General features: G+C 43.0%; 1 protein-coding gene and 1 pseudogene across 4 annotated transcripts in view; one reads left to right on the top strand and one right to left on the bottom strand.

The window, feature by feature from the left end:
* Nucleotides 1-16188, bottom strand: part of LOC134486747 (uncharacterized) — a 281727-nt gene that overhangs the window by 4796 nt on the left and 260743 nt on the right. For all 4 annotated transcript variants that reach the window (XR_015686429.1, XR_015686430.1, XR_015686424.1 and 1 more), the window contains one exon: nt 102-338. The gene's annotated coding sequence lies outside the window, so the exon portion shown is untranslated. The remainder of the gene's footprint in view (nt 1-101; nt 339-16188) is intronic.
* Nucleotides 14636-15113, top strand: LOC147994789 (transcription factor BTF3 pseudogene; annotated as a pseudogene).

The following is a 16188-nucleotide window of genomic DNA, read 5'->3' as shown; positions in this document are numbered from 1 at the left end:
GACTGTGAAATTTCTTTGTCCGGAGATATTTCAGTAAAGGAGTCCTGCTTAGACACATCAGGATTCATTCTTCCTCCAGTTAACACCCTCTCCCTTCTTACCGAGTCCCCAATGCTGGGTGAAAAACTGTCCTCTTGGCCACATGAAGTCTCTTCGAAGGAGCTGTGACCACTGAGACAGCTACAGGCAAGTGCCAGACAAGAGCTTCCTCTTCAGGGCTGGGGAGTTCCATCCAGCCTGTAGAGCTTCTCCAAGATTTCCCTTCTCCCCAAAAGACCGCCTCCATGGCAGCCATATGGTGCCTGCTGCTGCCAGCCTCCCCCGGGCACACATAGTTCCTGTGGTAGAGAGGGAGACTCAGTTACCTGCAGGGACGACTCTCCCACTGTGTAAGGTGGAACACAGGGGAGAGTGATTAATGCTTAGTTTTACTATTAAGCAACTGGCAGACATAGAGAACACAAAGGCAGGGTGGATTGGAAGCTGTCAACTTTCGGGGAGAGTTCCAACAAGCTCACTCTCCACAAGGTTTCTCTCTCTCCATATGCCTCCGGATACCCAAAGGGAGCACTCAACGTGCCTGAAAAGCCAAACAAACTTGCCACTCGAATCCCCATCACCCGGTCACTTGGGCGCAGAGTGGCAGTAGGTGGCAACAGAATTAGCGTGGCTCTAAGGTAATTTGAAAATGCCAAGAGCAGCAAGTGATCACATGGAAATGCAAATCGGTGCTTATCTGGACTGTCCCACAGATGCTGTGATTCATCATTGACTGTTCGGCTGGATTTCTAAGTGAGAGCTCAGTGAGCGGGTGGAAAGGGAGGGCTAGCCCCCTTCTGCCTGCAGAGATTTATAGCCCCTTTTATCCAGATGTGAAGCACCCGGAGTTGGAAGGAAATATTAAATGTATAAAATCTCAATCTATCATGTACTCTGATTTGAGGACGATCAAAGGATATACAAGCAGGCACTTACGTCCTCCAGATTTCCCTCTCTCCAGACATGCATACACCTTTTGGGCCATCCAGCCATTATTTTGCCTCTTGCCAGAGTTGAGGCAAATTCTTCCACCCAGATGTCTACTCACCCTTCAAACTACCCATCCATCTATCTGCACTCATTCAGTTGTGCACCCACCCATCCATCCATCTACCCATTCATACACCCATCTGTCTACTCCTACACCTATTTATCCACCACTTACCCATATATCTGCCCATTCACCCACCCATACATTTATCCATCTATCTATTCATCCACTCACTCACCTACCTATCCACACATATATATATACATACGTGCATACATCTACTCATACATCATCTCTATGTTTCATCCGTCTATCCATCCATCCATCCAATCATCAACCATCCACCTGCCTATTCATCCATCTTTCCATCCACCCACCAACATGTCCATACTTCTACCCATAAACCCAACCATCCATCCATCCATCCAGTCATCCAGCCATCCAGCCATCCAGCCATCTGTCTATCCACCCATCTACCTACCTACGTATCGATTCATCAATTCATCCTTCCATCCATCCATCCATCTATCCAGAATTTCTCTCACACATATGATTTTAAAAAATATATTTGTTAATGAATCCACCAAGGCTTCCCTGCTGGCCATAAGCCCAGTACCTGATTTAGAGAGGGGCCCACATGCTCCTAAGAATACCTACACTCATGGCTATATAAACATCACAAATTAGACTCAGAGGGTTATAAACACACAGAAGTGACATGAAATTTGGAGGAGTGGATGATAGATCCAGAACAGAGGACGAGAAGGTAAATATGATAAAAAAATATATTTCAAATAGATATAAAATTCTCCCAAATTTTGATAAAATATTCATATTAAAATAGGAGTTTCAAGTGAGCTTGACCACTTTCTCCTTTGCTGAGCCAGGGTTGAGTGTGTTAACAAAAAGTTAGCATGCAGGGCACCATGTCGTGGATGGGTAGGGAGTAGTCTCTCCACTGCACCCTTTGCATACCAGCTGGCACTTCACACTTTATGATTGGCCACTTACCAAGCTCTACTGGGGACATAAAAGAGAAGTTCACTGTGCTTCCCAAGGTGAAATCTCAGGTCTTCTGTGTCCCCAACACATCTCAGCATCTCCAGATCCTTCTAACTTGTGGTGTATCTTATCCTTGCTCTCTGAGAACTAACCAGTAAACAGCCACTTTAAAGGCATCTGCCACCCACAGACAAGTGCCACAGCCCAGCATTGCCAGAGTGCAGAATTCCTGAAAAGGCACAAGGCTAATAATGCCATTGCTGGATGGCAACGGTTTTCAGGGACCTCAGAACAACAGAAATGTGTTATTAATTCTTTGTGGAGGCCAAAAGTTTGAGGACACAATGTTTGAATATGTCTGCTTAGCAAGATAGGAGGTCTCAGACACGAGCCCCTGTGCATTTTTTTCTACACATTTGTGGGACATGGGATTTGAAGGCCACACTTCATGGAGGTCCAGCTCTCTGAATGCATTGGGGAAGCTTTCAGCTTTCTAATGCACCCAGTTCCCAGTGGATCCTCAATCTATTGTAGCAAGCCTCCAATCTCTCTCTCTCTCTCTCTCTCTCTCTCTCTCTCTCTCTCTCTCTCTCTCTCTCTCTCACACACACACACACACACACACACACACACAGAAAGAGGGGGGAAGGAGGGAGGGAGGGAAAGGGAGAGAGAGAGGGAGAGGGAGAGGGAGAGGGAGAGGGAGAGGGAAAATGTGTGTGTGCAGGCTAGAGGCCAACCTTAGGTATCACTTTTGAGATACCATCCACCTATTTGATTTTGAGAAAATATCTCAAGGGCCTGGAACTCCCTGATTCTCCTAGACTAGCCAACCAGAAAGCTCTGAGATCCACCATCTCTGCCTCCTGAGCACTGGAACTACACACAGGCAACTTCTAGTTTATATGAGTTTTGGGGCTTGAGCTCAGGTCCTCAGGCCTGAAAGACAGACACTGACCGCTGAACCATCTCCCAGGCCCAGCCTCTCTGATCCTTTATGGTAGTCTCACCTTCCTATAGACTAACTTCATCTCAAGCGACTATACATGCAGTCACCCTAGCTATAATAAGGTACTGTATAGCACTGGTGGCCTAGGACTTTGACATATTCCTAGGGAAGTTACGAGAGATTGTCACGGGACTGACCATAGCTCCAATTACAAGGCCCTGCAGTTGAAATGTGGCCTTCAAAGTTCATGTCCCACAGATGTGTAGAAAACAGGCATATGGGGTCATGTCTGAGACCTCCTATCCTGTAAAGCAGACATTTTCAAGCAGACAACTCCAGAGCAGGTGTTCCTCCACGTGCTAAAGGCACTGTCAGAGACGCCTCTGTGTCCCAGCCTGCTCCCTACGGTTAGCTCCTTTGACTGTAGTAGGCACAGCATTTCTTCTCTTCCAGGACAGCATTAACCTCCAGTGCAGAGCCATGCTGAGAAGGCTCAACTCTTGACATCCTTCTCACACAGACACCCAAGAGGCCCTCAGACCTTACTGCGCTGTTTCTTTCTTCCCATCTCCCTGGAGTGCTCCACAGAGACCAGCAGCTTTCTAAAATTAGGGAAGTCAACAGCTGGCAGTGACTACAGCAAAAGGACCCACCCTCCCCAACCCTCTACCAGTAAATCAGGTAGAGGGCACACTGTTTCAGTCAGCTTCCAGGACATGCAATTTAAATATGAAACCCACTGAATTGCAGGCCTTACTCCGTGAGTTTTGACAAATGTACCCAACAAAGTCCCAATACAGAGTAATACTGTGTTGGCAGTGTTCTGATGATCACAGCTCCTTACAGAACACTAGTGGAACCTCGAACAGTTTCTTGGTGTCTCTTTACAGTTAGTCTCCTTCTTTTCCTCCCTGGGAATCCTCCACGTGGTTTTGTCTCTAAGGTTTTAACTTTTGCATCAAGTCATTTAAAAGACTGGACAAACAACCTTTTGTTCTCAGTTTCTTTCAGTAAGAAGTTTGTTGAATCGGTTACCTTGTTACCTACAGATCAGTTCTATTTCATTGCTGGATAGTATACAGTTATTTGCCACAAAGTCTTATGTTTTATGTATCAAATGAATACCTGGATTGTTTTTAATTTGCAACCAGCAAGAAGAAGATCACTAAGAACATGTAAGCACGTCTCCATGACTTTTCTTGGGCAAAATCCTCAAAATAGTCTTTGGGTAAAACAGAAAGCATGCTTAACTTTTAAAAAACAACTAAGGCTCCTTCTAGACTGACTGCACCACTGGGATTCTCAGTAACAAGGGACGATATTTTTGTTGTTTTGCGTCTTCACCTAAACTTTAAACTTTAGTGCTAGTGACAGAGGTAGCTCATTGCAGTTTTAATTTGGATTTATTTTTTAATTATGCATGCATCCCCATTTGTTCTGTGCTGATATTCTAACACAAGTCTCTAATCTCTCATTCTTGAGGAATAGCTAACTCCTTTTCTTTATGGCGATAAAGTAGGTTCCAATCATTCTGTTCGTACCCTCAACTTCCATTGTACATTCGTTTTTGAAGGGGAACCAACCATTTGAGTTTGTCATGAAGGCAGTCAATTCATCTTGGGTAAATGATCCCATCACAATGTATCTAGTCTTGCATTTTCAGCCATTTGTTGCCTTGTTGATTTTTTCTCTTTTCTTGAAAATAGTTTTTTTCTCAAATAATATATCCTGATTATGGTTCACCTCTCTCTATGCCTGCCAATTCCTCTCCTCCTCGCATCTGGATCTATGCCCTTCTTTCTCTCATAAAAAACAAAAAAGCTTCTAATAATAATTTGTGGATTTTCCTAATGATTACTGACATTAATCAACTTGCCATATATATATATATATATATATCTTGGCTGTCTACACTCCTTCACCAGTAAAGTATCTATTGAAATCCTTTGCCCATATTCATCATATTATTAATTTTTATAAATTCTTATCCATGCACATAGTATACCTCTATTTATTTATGTATTCCTTAATTTCTTTTAGTATTGACTTATAGTTTTAATTTAGTTTATTTATTTAGAATTGCATTTTACTTCTTCTATTTGTATATCTATATGTTTGTGCCATGTATCTGTGGTGCCCCAGGATCTCCTAGTGCTAAACTTAAAGGTAGTTGCAACTGTGATGTGGGTTCTGGAAACTAGGCTCAGGCCCTGTGGAAGAACAAGTGCTCTTAATCATCAAACCATCTCTCTGTCCCTTCGTTTTACAAATTTTAGTAGCAAATTTTTTTAAATTTACATACACAGTTTCCTCCATTAACTAATATGATTTTCCACTTTTTCTTTTTAAGTTGATTCAGTGTTAAACGTTAAACTGACCAAGCATTCCTGGGACTCACTTTGCTTGGTCATGATATATAACAGTTTTCACAAATAGTATTGGAGGGCTTCCATTTAATAATATGTTATTAGTAACATTTCTACATTTATGCCAAATGGACCAGTGAACCAGTTACTTTTTTTGTCTTTTTCTTTCTTTCTTTCTTTCTTTTCTTTTCTTTTCTTTTCTTTTCTTCTTCTTCTTCTTCTTCTTCTTCTTCTTCTTCTTCTTCTTCTTCTTCTTCTTTTGTAATGTTTGGTTGGATACTGTAAGATCAGGACTGAGAATTTTTTTTTAAAAATTTAAATAAAAGTTTTTTAAAAAATTTAAAACAGAGGAATCCAGCCTCTATGGAAACAGAATGTCTTTCAATCAGAACAATGAAGGACAGTGATCGCTTCTGAAATAGAGACTATGTGACCAAGTGAAGGGAGGTTGAGGATTTTATAAGACAGAAAAGGAAGTTTGGGGAGTAGAAGAATCTGGCTGCAGATCTGTTCCCCTGAACACTCAAAGTTGTAAATACCAATACCAAGGGGAGACTGGTGTGTTGACACTCTCTTGAGAAGCCCAGGATCCTAGATCCTAGCTGACAACTTTTTCTCTGTAGTTTCTCAATCCACTAGAGGTCATTAACCCTTCCAGCATCAGAGTAGTACCCCTCCCCCATAAGATGTGTTGAGAATTCTCTCCTCTTCTCAGAAGGCTTTTCATTACTTACAGTTTGTTTGTTTGAGTGTTTATTATTTGAAAGAATTCATTAATTGGACAGACAGATTTGGGTTGGGAGTTTTATTTCACTAGTTGGTCATTTTTTGTTTGTTTTTCTGTTGTTCTTGTTGTTGTTATTGTTGAGTTCTATTTCTTAGGAAGATTCTACCCACAAATCCACCTCCTTCCTAAATTTGAGCACTCTCGGGTTACTGGTTTCTGCTTCACAGTCCTTGGGCCATTTGTGTCTTTCCAGGACTTGGTTCATTTCATTGAAACCATAGCATTGAATGCCATTAAATAAACTTCTCCATCAGATAGGGGTTCTGCCCTATGAGATCTTTTGTAGATATTGCTGACATTCTTGTCTCTCATCTCTGTTGAATTCACTGGATTTGTTCATCTTTACACTTTGTTGACTCTGTGCTCCTATGGTTTCCCTGACATCTGCTTGACTTCCGTTGCACATAATGGTGTCCTTTATTGAACATTAACTTTTTAACACTTTCATGTATAGATACAATGTGCTATAATCACAATCACCCCACAGGATCTTCTCTCATCTTCAGTCCTCTGACTCCATGCTTCTTCCCAACTATCCCCTCCTACTTTTCTTTTATGCCATTTTTATGTGGGTCTTATGCAAGTAGCCACGACTGCCACATCTTCATAATTGTAATGGTCACCTCATGTCCGGCAGACAGAGCTCCTCCCTACTTTCAGCTCTTACAGTCTTTCTACCCCATCTTCTGCAATGTTCCCTGGGCCTTAGATGAATGCTAGAGATTTCTGTGTAGGGCTGAACACACAACACACACTTATTCTCAGCGCTTGGACCAGATCTTGACAAGGCCAATACGCTTTAAACCTAATCACAAATATTTAGAAGGTAGTTTGACTAATTATTTACACTTCTAAATTACATTTATTTTTCTGGCTTCTTAAGAGGAAAGTTATATCATTACTTTGAAAACTGTCTGTTTTTCTTCTCTTGGTATTTAACAGTAACAATAGCTCTCCTATCACTCCTGCTGACACCACACAGTTCCTTTTCATTGTTCTGAAAATTAATCCTAGTATCTCATGACTCTTTATCTGAACCATGGTTTATTTTAAAAAATACTTTATTAACTCCCAGATACTTGAGGGTTTTTCACACATGGTTCTTTTGAAAGTTTCTAATTTAATCTGGTCATGGTCAAAATGATTTCTTATATGTTTAATCTGAGATCTATTTAGTCTTAGTTTATGTGTCAGCATATAGTCAGACTTCGGACACATTCCAGGGGCATTTAAAAGGAAGATACATTCTGTGCTCATGGGGTGGAATGCCTAATAAATCTTAATGAGGGAAAGTTTGGTAATAGGACTCAGAACTTCTACAGATTTTTGTCTAATTGCTCTATAAATGTCTAAGTCAGACTGATGGTAGTCTCTGGCTGTAGCTGTGAGGCTTCCTATTGTCCCTTTCAGCCTTATCCTTTTCACTTGTGTGCTTCAAAGCTGTATGCCTAGGTGAACTCACTAAGGATTTCTTTTATGTCTTCTTAAGAAGTTGATGCTTTGGGTCATTGCCTGGTGTCCTTCACTGCCTGTGGTAACTTTCTCTACCCTGAAGCCCGCCTTGTCTGACATTTGCATAGTGGCTCGTGACGACATGTCTTTCTTGCTTCTCTTACTCCTTACCTGTCTTTGTCTCTACACAGTCGTGGGGTTTTCTGTTGGTTAATCTAGGATTGGATCCCACTTCCGTTCAGCCTTTTAAAAGCAATGTTTCTTTATCAGGCCTGTCTCTGAATTCATTTTGCTCATTTGCATACTGGGGGCTGAAGCAGATGACCTGTAAGCCTCTTTCTAACAGTTCTTGGTCCTTCACTATGTCAATGGAATAACCCTGCTGTGGCCTCTGCCCAGCCTCTTGTTCACAGAGCTAGCACTCATGCCTGTGGCTGTCTGTGCTGTGATTTAAGGACACCTCTGGTAGTTCTCCACAGTCTTCCCTCTCAGGGGTGGTGAGCAGAGTCTGTGGGATGTCCTTTTCATGTGTTCATATGAGCATGATTCAAGCCCATTGTCCTCCTAGGCTACCCCATATTAGAGAAGAGGAGGAGGAGGATCAGGAGGAAGAGGGGCAGGAGGAGGAGAAGACAGAAGGACAGGAGAGAGAGAGAGAGAGAGAGAGAGAGAGAGAGAAAGGTGCCATTTGCCAGGTTCTTCCTTTCCATCAACAATTTGCCCCCACGCATGTTCCATTATCCCTAATTAACTCCAACCTGAAAAATTCCGTCTTCATTCCTCTCCCCAAATGCCACAGAGTGGAAGCATTTTCTTTCCTCATGCCATCTGTTCCTGCCTTGGCACCTGCCCACTGGATGTTACACTAGTCAGTGCACTGCAGCTCAGGGCCCAACCCAAGGAGAAGAGGAAGAAAGTAGGAGCCAGCAGAGGTTGCTAAAATGTCTACTTGTCTCTCCTCCTCGGTCTACTCTACCCTGTGCTGACCCTGTGTTGTCACCCTTGTTCCTCGACCTGAGTCCTCTGCCATCTAAAATGGGTGGTGCCATTGCCAGAATCTCCTTGAACTCTGAGCTATCGATAGGACAAATAAGGCCACAGCTAAAGGACAAGAATTGGCTGGATATAAGGTGGTAGGGAGAGCACAGAGATAATTAGCTTTTCTGTACTGACAAGCTGCAGATAGACACGGGAACTTTCTTTTCAGGCTTTCAGGCTGTTAAAAGATACTGTGATCTCCAAGTTCACCCCTAGAGTTTCTTTGTGTCCTATGAAGAAAAGAAAGCGGAGGGGGTGCAATTGACTCCATAGTTGCTATTTCAGTTTCCAGAGGAGCCTGGCTTGTTGATTGAAGAGATTGTTATCGTGTTTGGGGCTCCATGAAGGTGACCTTCAAATCTTTTTGCTAAACCAAAGGCTCCTTTTCCCCTCACGCTCAGTCTGGGAAAAACTTGGGATAGGGGGACTTGGGGTACTCTGCAGAAGAACCCAGGCTCTCCGAGAAAGGCTGAGGAAAGCACAGGAGGCAGGTGAGGAGTTTGTATGCTACTCCCCAGAGCGTGGTATAATAGAATCCTAGCATAATCATCAGAGAAGCTGCTTTTATAGGACTCTGAATCCGCTCTGGATCGCCCCAGGGAGCCAGTGGCTAACTGACAGAGCTAGCTGGAGAGCTGGATTCAACTGCCTTGCATTGGTGCCTGCAGATGTACGACCTCTGCACGTCAGGGCGGAGGAGGGGAAAGCAACCTGCAGAACTTCAAAGATGTGGGATTAGATGTAGGAACAGGGAGGGGAGAAAGTAGGTGGTTCCAGCCCATGGGCACGCATGTGCACACAGGGTACCTGAGGAGAGGGCTCTGTAAGAACATCACTTCCTTACCAGGAAGCAGTAAGATACTCCCCCGTGATGCTATCTCTCCCTTAAAGCCAGAAGAATCCTATCCTCCAGCATCCTCCATAAGTCCGGGGACTGGGACTATGACCCATAGTCAGGGTTTGTGAGTAAAGGTCACATCTATAATGCTAGCCTCCTATCCACACTTTGGAGACTGAGTTGACTTCTGGAAGCTGTGGGGAGGGGTATGCTAAGCAAGTCCTTGAAGTGAGCTCAATTTCACGTGCTGATGTTGACTAGTGGGCCTTCAGGAGTGATGCTTTGGGTAGCTGAGTCCTCTGCCAGCCTCTCCAGCAAATAACTGGTGGTATAGGAACCTGTTTTTAAACGCCCTCTACAAGTCAATAGGATGTCAATTTAGTTCTTCTTTTGTTAAGTCTATCTAATGCCTGTCCTTTTCTTTGCCTGTTAAATGAATCTCAGGGTCACCTTCTTATCTTGTTCCCTTCACTGTCCTGCCTTTGAGCCTGGGGGCAGTAAACTGCCTCATGTTCCTGGTGCTGTTTCCTTCCTCCTCAGTCCTTATCCTCTGGAAAGAAAATATACCAAGTAACAGCACACAGGGCCAGAGGGTGAAGGTAAGAGCTCGGGAGGTGGAAGGATGGAAACCTCCATCATGAAGAGGCATCTGAACTCTTACAGCCTCTTCTATGCGTCGATTCTTGAACTACGAGGATGGGAAACTGACTCACTTGAGACGCTAGAGAACAGGAACTAAGCAAAAACCTTAGGCAGTCCCAGCAGCCTCCATGTGTCCATGGCGGTGTCCTGCTGGAAAAAGCCTGGTCTCTGGCAGGGGCACCAAGATGGTTTTAGTCTCCATTTCTATGCCCGAGATCTGAATCCCTGGCCCTCCCTCTTGCAATGAGTCTTGCACGATGTGCCCTTCCTTTGTCTGGAGAGATGGAGGTTCTGGTTATCTATCATCCATGCTCACAGAGACCTCCTTCCATATAGCAAATTCAGAGGCTGAAGAGAGACTAGGAAGCAACAAGCTTGGGAATAAACACCACAGATGCTAAGGCTTGAGAAAGGGCAGTCCCCCGAGGGCATGTGTTAGAAACGAGATCCCCTTTCTCCTGTCAATCAAGGATTCTTGCTGTTGCCACAATGGTGACAGTCACAGGAGACAAAACAATAAAAAGGACTGCCCTTATGTCCACAGCTTTGTAGATCAATTTCCCACAACTCTTTTGCCTTCACTCACTCTGACCAAGGATCTCCAGAAACCTGTGCTTCATTTACCAGCCAAGCTCACCTAGAGAAGTCCTCTGGGACTCAGGAATTCATTTGCCAAAAGTCATTTTCTGTAGCTTTGGCTGCTAGGAAACCAAGTCACCGCTTGGCAAAATGAAATGAATGGACCTTTCCATGAGCTGGTTGATAGTGTGTTTCCACAGAGCTCCCATGCCCAGGACCACACCTGCAACCACCTTCTGAGAAGATCAGAAACTTCTAAGGTCTTTTCTAGTACACAGGAAATCACTTCAAGTTTGGGAACCACCGGCTTTATCTTAGAAGCTTCCTACTGACAACATGGTTGCGCCCTTCAGAACAGTGTTAGAAGATCTACAGCGCCCTCTACAGGCTTGTGAGTTAAAGGCTTCATCTGCTAATGTAGCTATTGGAACTTTCAAACGCTGAAGTCTAACATAAAGAAGTCGGATCACTGGAACGGGCTTTCTTGACTCCTTTCCACATAGCTACCATGAAGTAAACAGATTTTTCTCTATCACACAAGCTCCACCAGGGTGTCCAGCTTCCCGAGCCGTGAACAGTGGAGCCAGACAAGCACTGACAGCTCTGAAGGCAAGTCCAACCTGAACCTTTTTTGTCTCGGGTATTTTGCTACAGTAACAGAAAGTGGACCAACTCAGTGAGGAATAGTTAGTTTGACATGTAGGAAAATTCGCAACATTGAGGTAAGTTGTCAGCACTTTCTGCCTCTAATACACTAGACTCTCCCATGTTGCCCTCCATCCTTGTTACCTACCATCCTCAACTGGAAAGAGAACAGCTCTGGAGCGCCACAGGGGGAGCATTAGAATTGTTGCCCTATAAACCATCCAGATCCATCCCAGACACTTATTTCTTCCATCTAGCACCAAGCAGTAGAGAATACTGAGGTTCTGTGGGTTCTGTAGAGTCTCCTGTGTGGCAGGTACCATCGGGTAATAGTCATTTATAGACTCCACCATGTAGCCAGGACTTCTAGAGGTCAGGAGATCAGAATGGTTTAGAACTCACCCAGAGTTCCACATTTTCCAAGCAGGTTTCACTGTTACTTGCTTTCTTCCCAGCACCACTTGACTCCTGGTTTTAAGACACATCCAGGGTTATAGTGAGTTGATGACGCTAAGAGGCCAGAGGCTGTTTGTTGATTGCCTTCGTGTCTCAACAGAGCAAGCTTCTCAGCTCCCAATGGGGCACAGGACTTTCCTGCCCCAAATTCTTCAAGACATTTCTATAACTGTCCCAAAGACTGTCCTAAGAGTTTCTTTCCCAAACATCTAAGGATTAAAGGTTTGCCTACTTCCAGATCACCTTCTAGGACTTCTAATCCTTTCTAGAATCCTCCTGATGTTTTCAGGTAAGTCCAAGGTGACGGACTGATGAGTGGACTAGTGTCATAAGAGAACTGACCAAGCTGAGGGATGACAGCTGACATCATGCTTCCCTGTGACATAAACTCCGCCCCCCCCAAGCCACTAGCTCCAGCAGTATCTGTACCTATCAAGGCTGTTAATCAGGAGGGTGTTGCCAACTAGAATATCAGCCAGCAAGAGAGATGAGACTGGTGTTTAGAATTGTCCTGGGATCAGATAAAAGTGTCAATGTTCTACAGGAGAATGAAGGACCCACAGTTGGGAGACAACAGATATTGGCTCTGAGAAAGCAGAGAGAATCCACGATTCCTTTAACCGGCTGCTATTCCTCTCTGAGGGAAACCAAAGAAGTCATCTTTTAACTATCTCTTAAGTGCCTTCTCTTAAGTTCTTGTCCTCTCTCATGGGCAGAATGTACCAGATTTCTAAATGCCCCTTACCTTGATCATCACGCCTCCAGCTTTCTTCTACATGCTAAGAAACGGCCTATCTAAAATAAAAGTGAACCTAAGACATTGTGTTCCTGCAGAAGAGGTCTCTGAGCTGGCACATCCACACTCCACAGTGCACAACCATGCTTCAGGGTATAAGAAAAATATACAACCTACACTTCTAATGACTTTTCCAGAAACCAATAAGAAATAAATTGAGATTTTCTAGTACATAATCTGCACCTTGGCACTAACAATGCTGCTCAACCATGAGGTTTGGATGGGGAATGGGAGTCCTTTTTTATTTTTTTTTTAAATAAGAGAGCCTCAGCTGCACTTAATCTGATTAATCATAATCCTTGATTCACATCTAATCATTAGTCCATCATTCATTTACATGTACGTTTTTCACAGTGTGATAAGCACCCATAAATCTACCCGCCAACCAGAAGGCTGGCATTTCGGAAGAATGGCCATCAACATATACAGACATCCCACCCCTTCCCCCTATTTCCCCCATTCTAGGTAGCCACCATTCTCAAGCACAGATGGGTCCATTGTTCTCGTACTACATATTAATATAGCATTAAATAATTATAGCCCTCTACATTGGGGGGGAGAATAGACTTTTTATTTATTATTGTCTGCAGTCCTGGGGCTCCAACTCAAGCCATGCTAGGCAAGTGCTCTACCCCTGAGCTACATGCCTTACTCAAAGGCAAAGATTTTGTTTTAGATATTTTGTGACTTTTGAAAAGGATGTTGTACTATATTTCATATTCTAGCTTTTTTTGTCTTCACTTAGTCATAACTTTGCTAGTATTTATCCATATTTCCTTATGTCCCAGAGTGCCATTCATTTTAATGGTCATGTGATAGTCCCTAATGTGACTTTATAACAATTTATTAGTCTATATTTCTTTCATGGGCATTTGAATTGTTTTCATTAATGAATAAAACTTATGTAAAAAAGTAAACACAACCAACACAATCTTCACAGACACATATACATAACCACATATATTCTCAAAACAAACTCATATATGTATAAAGAATATAAAATTTCAATAAGAAGACAAATTATCCAATAAGGCATGGATAAAAAAGGAGGATTCAAATATTTAAGAAGAAAATCCAAGCAGGCAGTAGGCATACAAAAAGGCATTCAACATGCAAAGAAATGGAAAATATAGATATGAAAAGCTACAATCTCCTCCAACACAATGATGGGAGATGAGGATAGCTTGGCAGTAGAATGCTTACCCCACATTCGAGAGTTCCTGGGTTTGATCCCTGGCATAGAACAAAATGTTAAGATTAGAGAGAGCTACACTACTAGGCTTTGGTCAAAAGCAGAGGAGACAAAACTGTTGGATCTGCTCGTACTTGAGAAAACGGGAATTATCCACCTGACGTGTAAACTAGATGCATGTTCTGACACTACCCATGTAGCCACAGAAGTTCTCACGCCCTGGAAGACACATATAAAAATGAATGATAAATCTCCGGTGTATATAGTTGTCCTTCAGTATACACAGAAACCTTGACTTCTAGATCTCTCACAGATACCCAAATCCATGGAAGTTCAAGTTCCTTCTATAAAATGACAATATCCATACATATCCTATGTGTACCCTTCCTTGAATATGTTAAATCACCTCTAAGTTATCTATACGAACACTTTGCAAATGCGATACAAATATTTGTATAGTTTACTATCTAGGGAAGATTGACAAACAGAGAAAGTCTATCCAGATGCAATTTGAACATTTCTGATCGCGGCTGGTTGAATCTGTGGATGTAGAACTTGTGGGTCCTGAGATCCACGTGCCCATGCTTTACTTTATAGGTGTGGATATCATATCCCTCAGCACATCCATTGGAGACTGGAGGGGACGCTCTATATCAGGGAGTGTGTCAAAGTTACTTCTTGCTCAAAAGGTAATAGAAAAGCACTCCCACCCTACATTTAAAAGGGGTATTTTGCCTCTAGCTGCCATCTTGCATCCCCGTGTGTGAGCCTTATCTCAGCTGGTCTGCCTGAGTCCCCCTGAGCATGAACCTTAGTCCCCTGTGCAGCCCCATTTCCACTCAGACAAGATGAAAGAAATGATCATGAACCAGGGAAAACTTGCCAAACTGCAGGCACAAGTGCCCATTGGTGGGAAAAGAACTGCTCGTAGAAAGAAGGTGGTTCACAGAACAGTCACAGCAGACGATAAAAAACTGCAGTTCTCCTTAAAGAAGTTGGGGCAAACAATATCTGTGGTATTGAAGAGGTGAACATGTTTACAAACCGAGGAACAGTGATCCGTTTTAACAACCTTAAAGTTCAGGCGTCTCTGGCAGCAAACACCTTCCCCGTTACAGGCCACACCGAGACAAAGCGGCTGTCAGAAATGTTTCCCAGCATCCTCAGCCAGCTTGCTGCAGACAGTCTGACTAGTTTGAGGAGGCCGGCTGAAGCTGTACCCAACAATCTATGGATGGAGAAGCAGCACTTGCTTCTGATGACGATGACAAAGTTGCAGATCCGGTGGAGAATTTTGAGGAGGCATCTGAGAACGAGGCAAACTGAATTGAAGCAACTTCTGAAGAAGGTGACCCTTGCAGAAGTTACAGGACCTGCTGTTTTATATCGTGACTGCTTTTTAATTTTTTTGTTTATTATGGATCTCATAATCTACATCTCTAACATCTTTAAGCCCAAGCCCCCCTGAACACTGCAGCTCTTTTCAGTTTTCAATTATGACTGATTCATTCTTTGCATCAAATTAAGCTGAAGACGCCTGGGAATAAAGTTTGGAAAAGGTTAATAAAATTCTTTCCCTGTCATAAAACTACAAAGCTTCTGTAAGGCAAAGGACACTGTGGTTAGGACAAAATGGCAACCAACAGATTGGGAAAAGATCTTTACCAATCCTACAACAGATATATATGTATCAAAATATATAAAGAACTCAAGAAGTTAAACTGCAGGGAGACAAATAACCCTATTAATAAATGGGGTTCAGAGCTAAACAAAGAATTCACACCCGAGGAATGCAGAATGGCTGAGAAACACCTAAAGAAATGTTCAACATCTTTAGTCATAAGGGAAATCCAACTCAAAACAACCCTGAAATTTCACCTCACACCAGTGAGAATGGCTAAGATCAAAAACTCAGGTGACAGTAGATGCTGAAGAGAATGCAGAGAAAGAGGAACACTCCTCCATTGTTGGTGGGATTGCAGACTGGTACAACCATTCTGGAAATCAGTCTGGAGGTTCCTCAGAAAATTGGACATTGCACTACCTGAGGACCCAGCTATACCTCTCTTGAGCATATACCCAAAAGATGCTCCAACATATAACAAAGACACATGCTCCACTATGTTCATAGCAGCCTTATTTATAATAGCCAGAAGCTGGAAAGAACCCAGATGCCCTTCAACAGAGGAATGGATACAGAAAAGGTGGTACATCTACACAATGGAATATTACTCAGCTGTGAAAAACAATGCCTTTATGAAATTCATAGGCAAATGGATGGAATTGGAAAATATCCTGAGTGTGGTAACCCAATCACAGAAAAACACACATGGTATGTACTCATTGATAAGTGGCTATTAGCCCAAATGCTTGAATTGTCCTAGATGCACAGAACACATGAAACTTAAGAGGGATG

The sequence above is a fragment of the Rattus norvegicus genome, chromosome 4, assembly GCF_021556685.1.
Source record: "Rattus norvegicus strain SHRSP/BbbUtx chromosome 4, alternate assembly SHRSP_T2T, whole genome shotgun sequence".
Taxonomy (NCBI): domain Eukaryota; kingdom Metazoa; phylum Chordata; class Mammalia; order Rodentia; family Muridae; genus Rattus; species Rattus norvegicus.
Note: the sequence above shows the minus strand (reverse complement) of the source record. Positions and strands in the feature narration are given on the sequence as shown.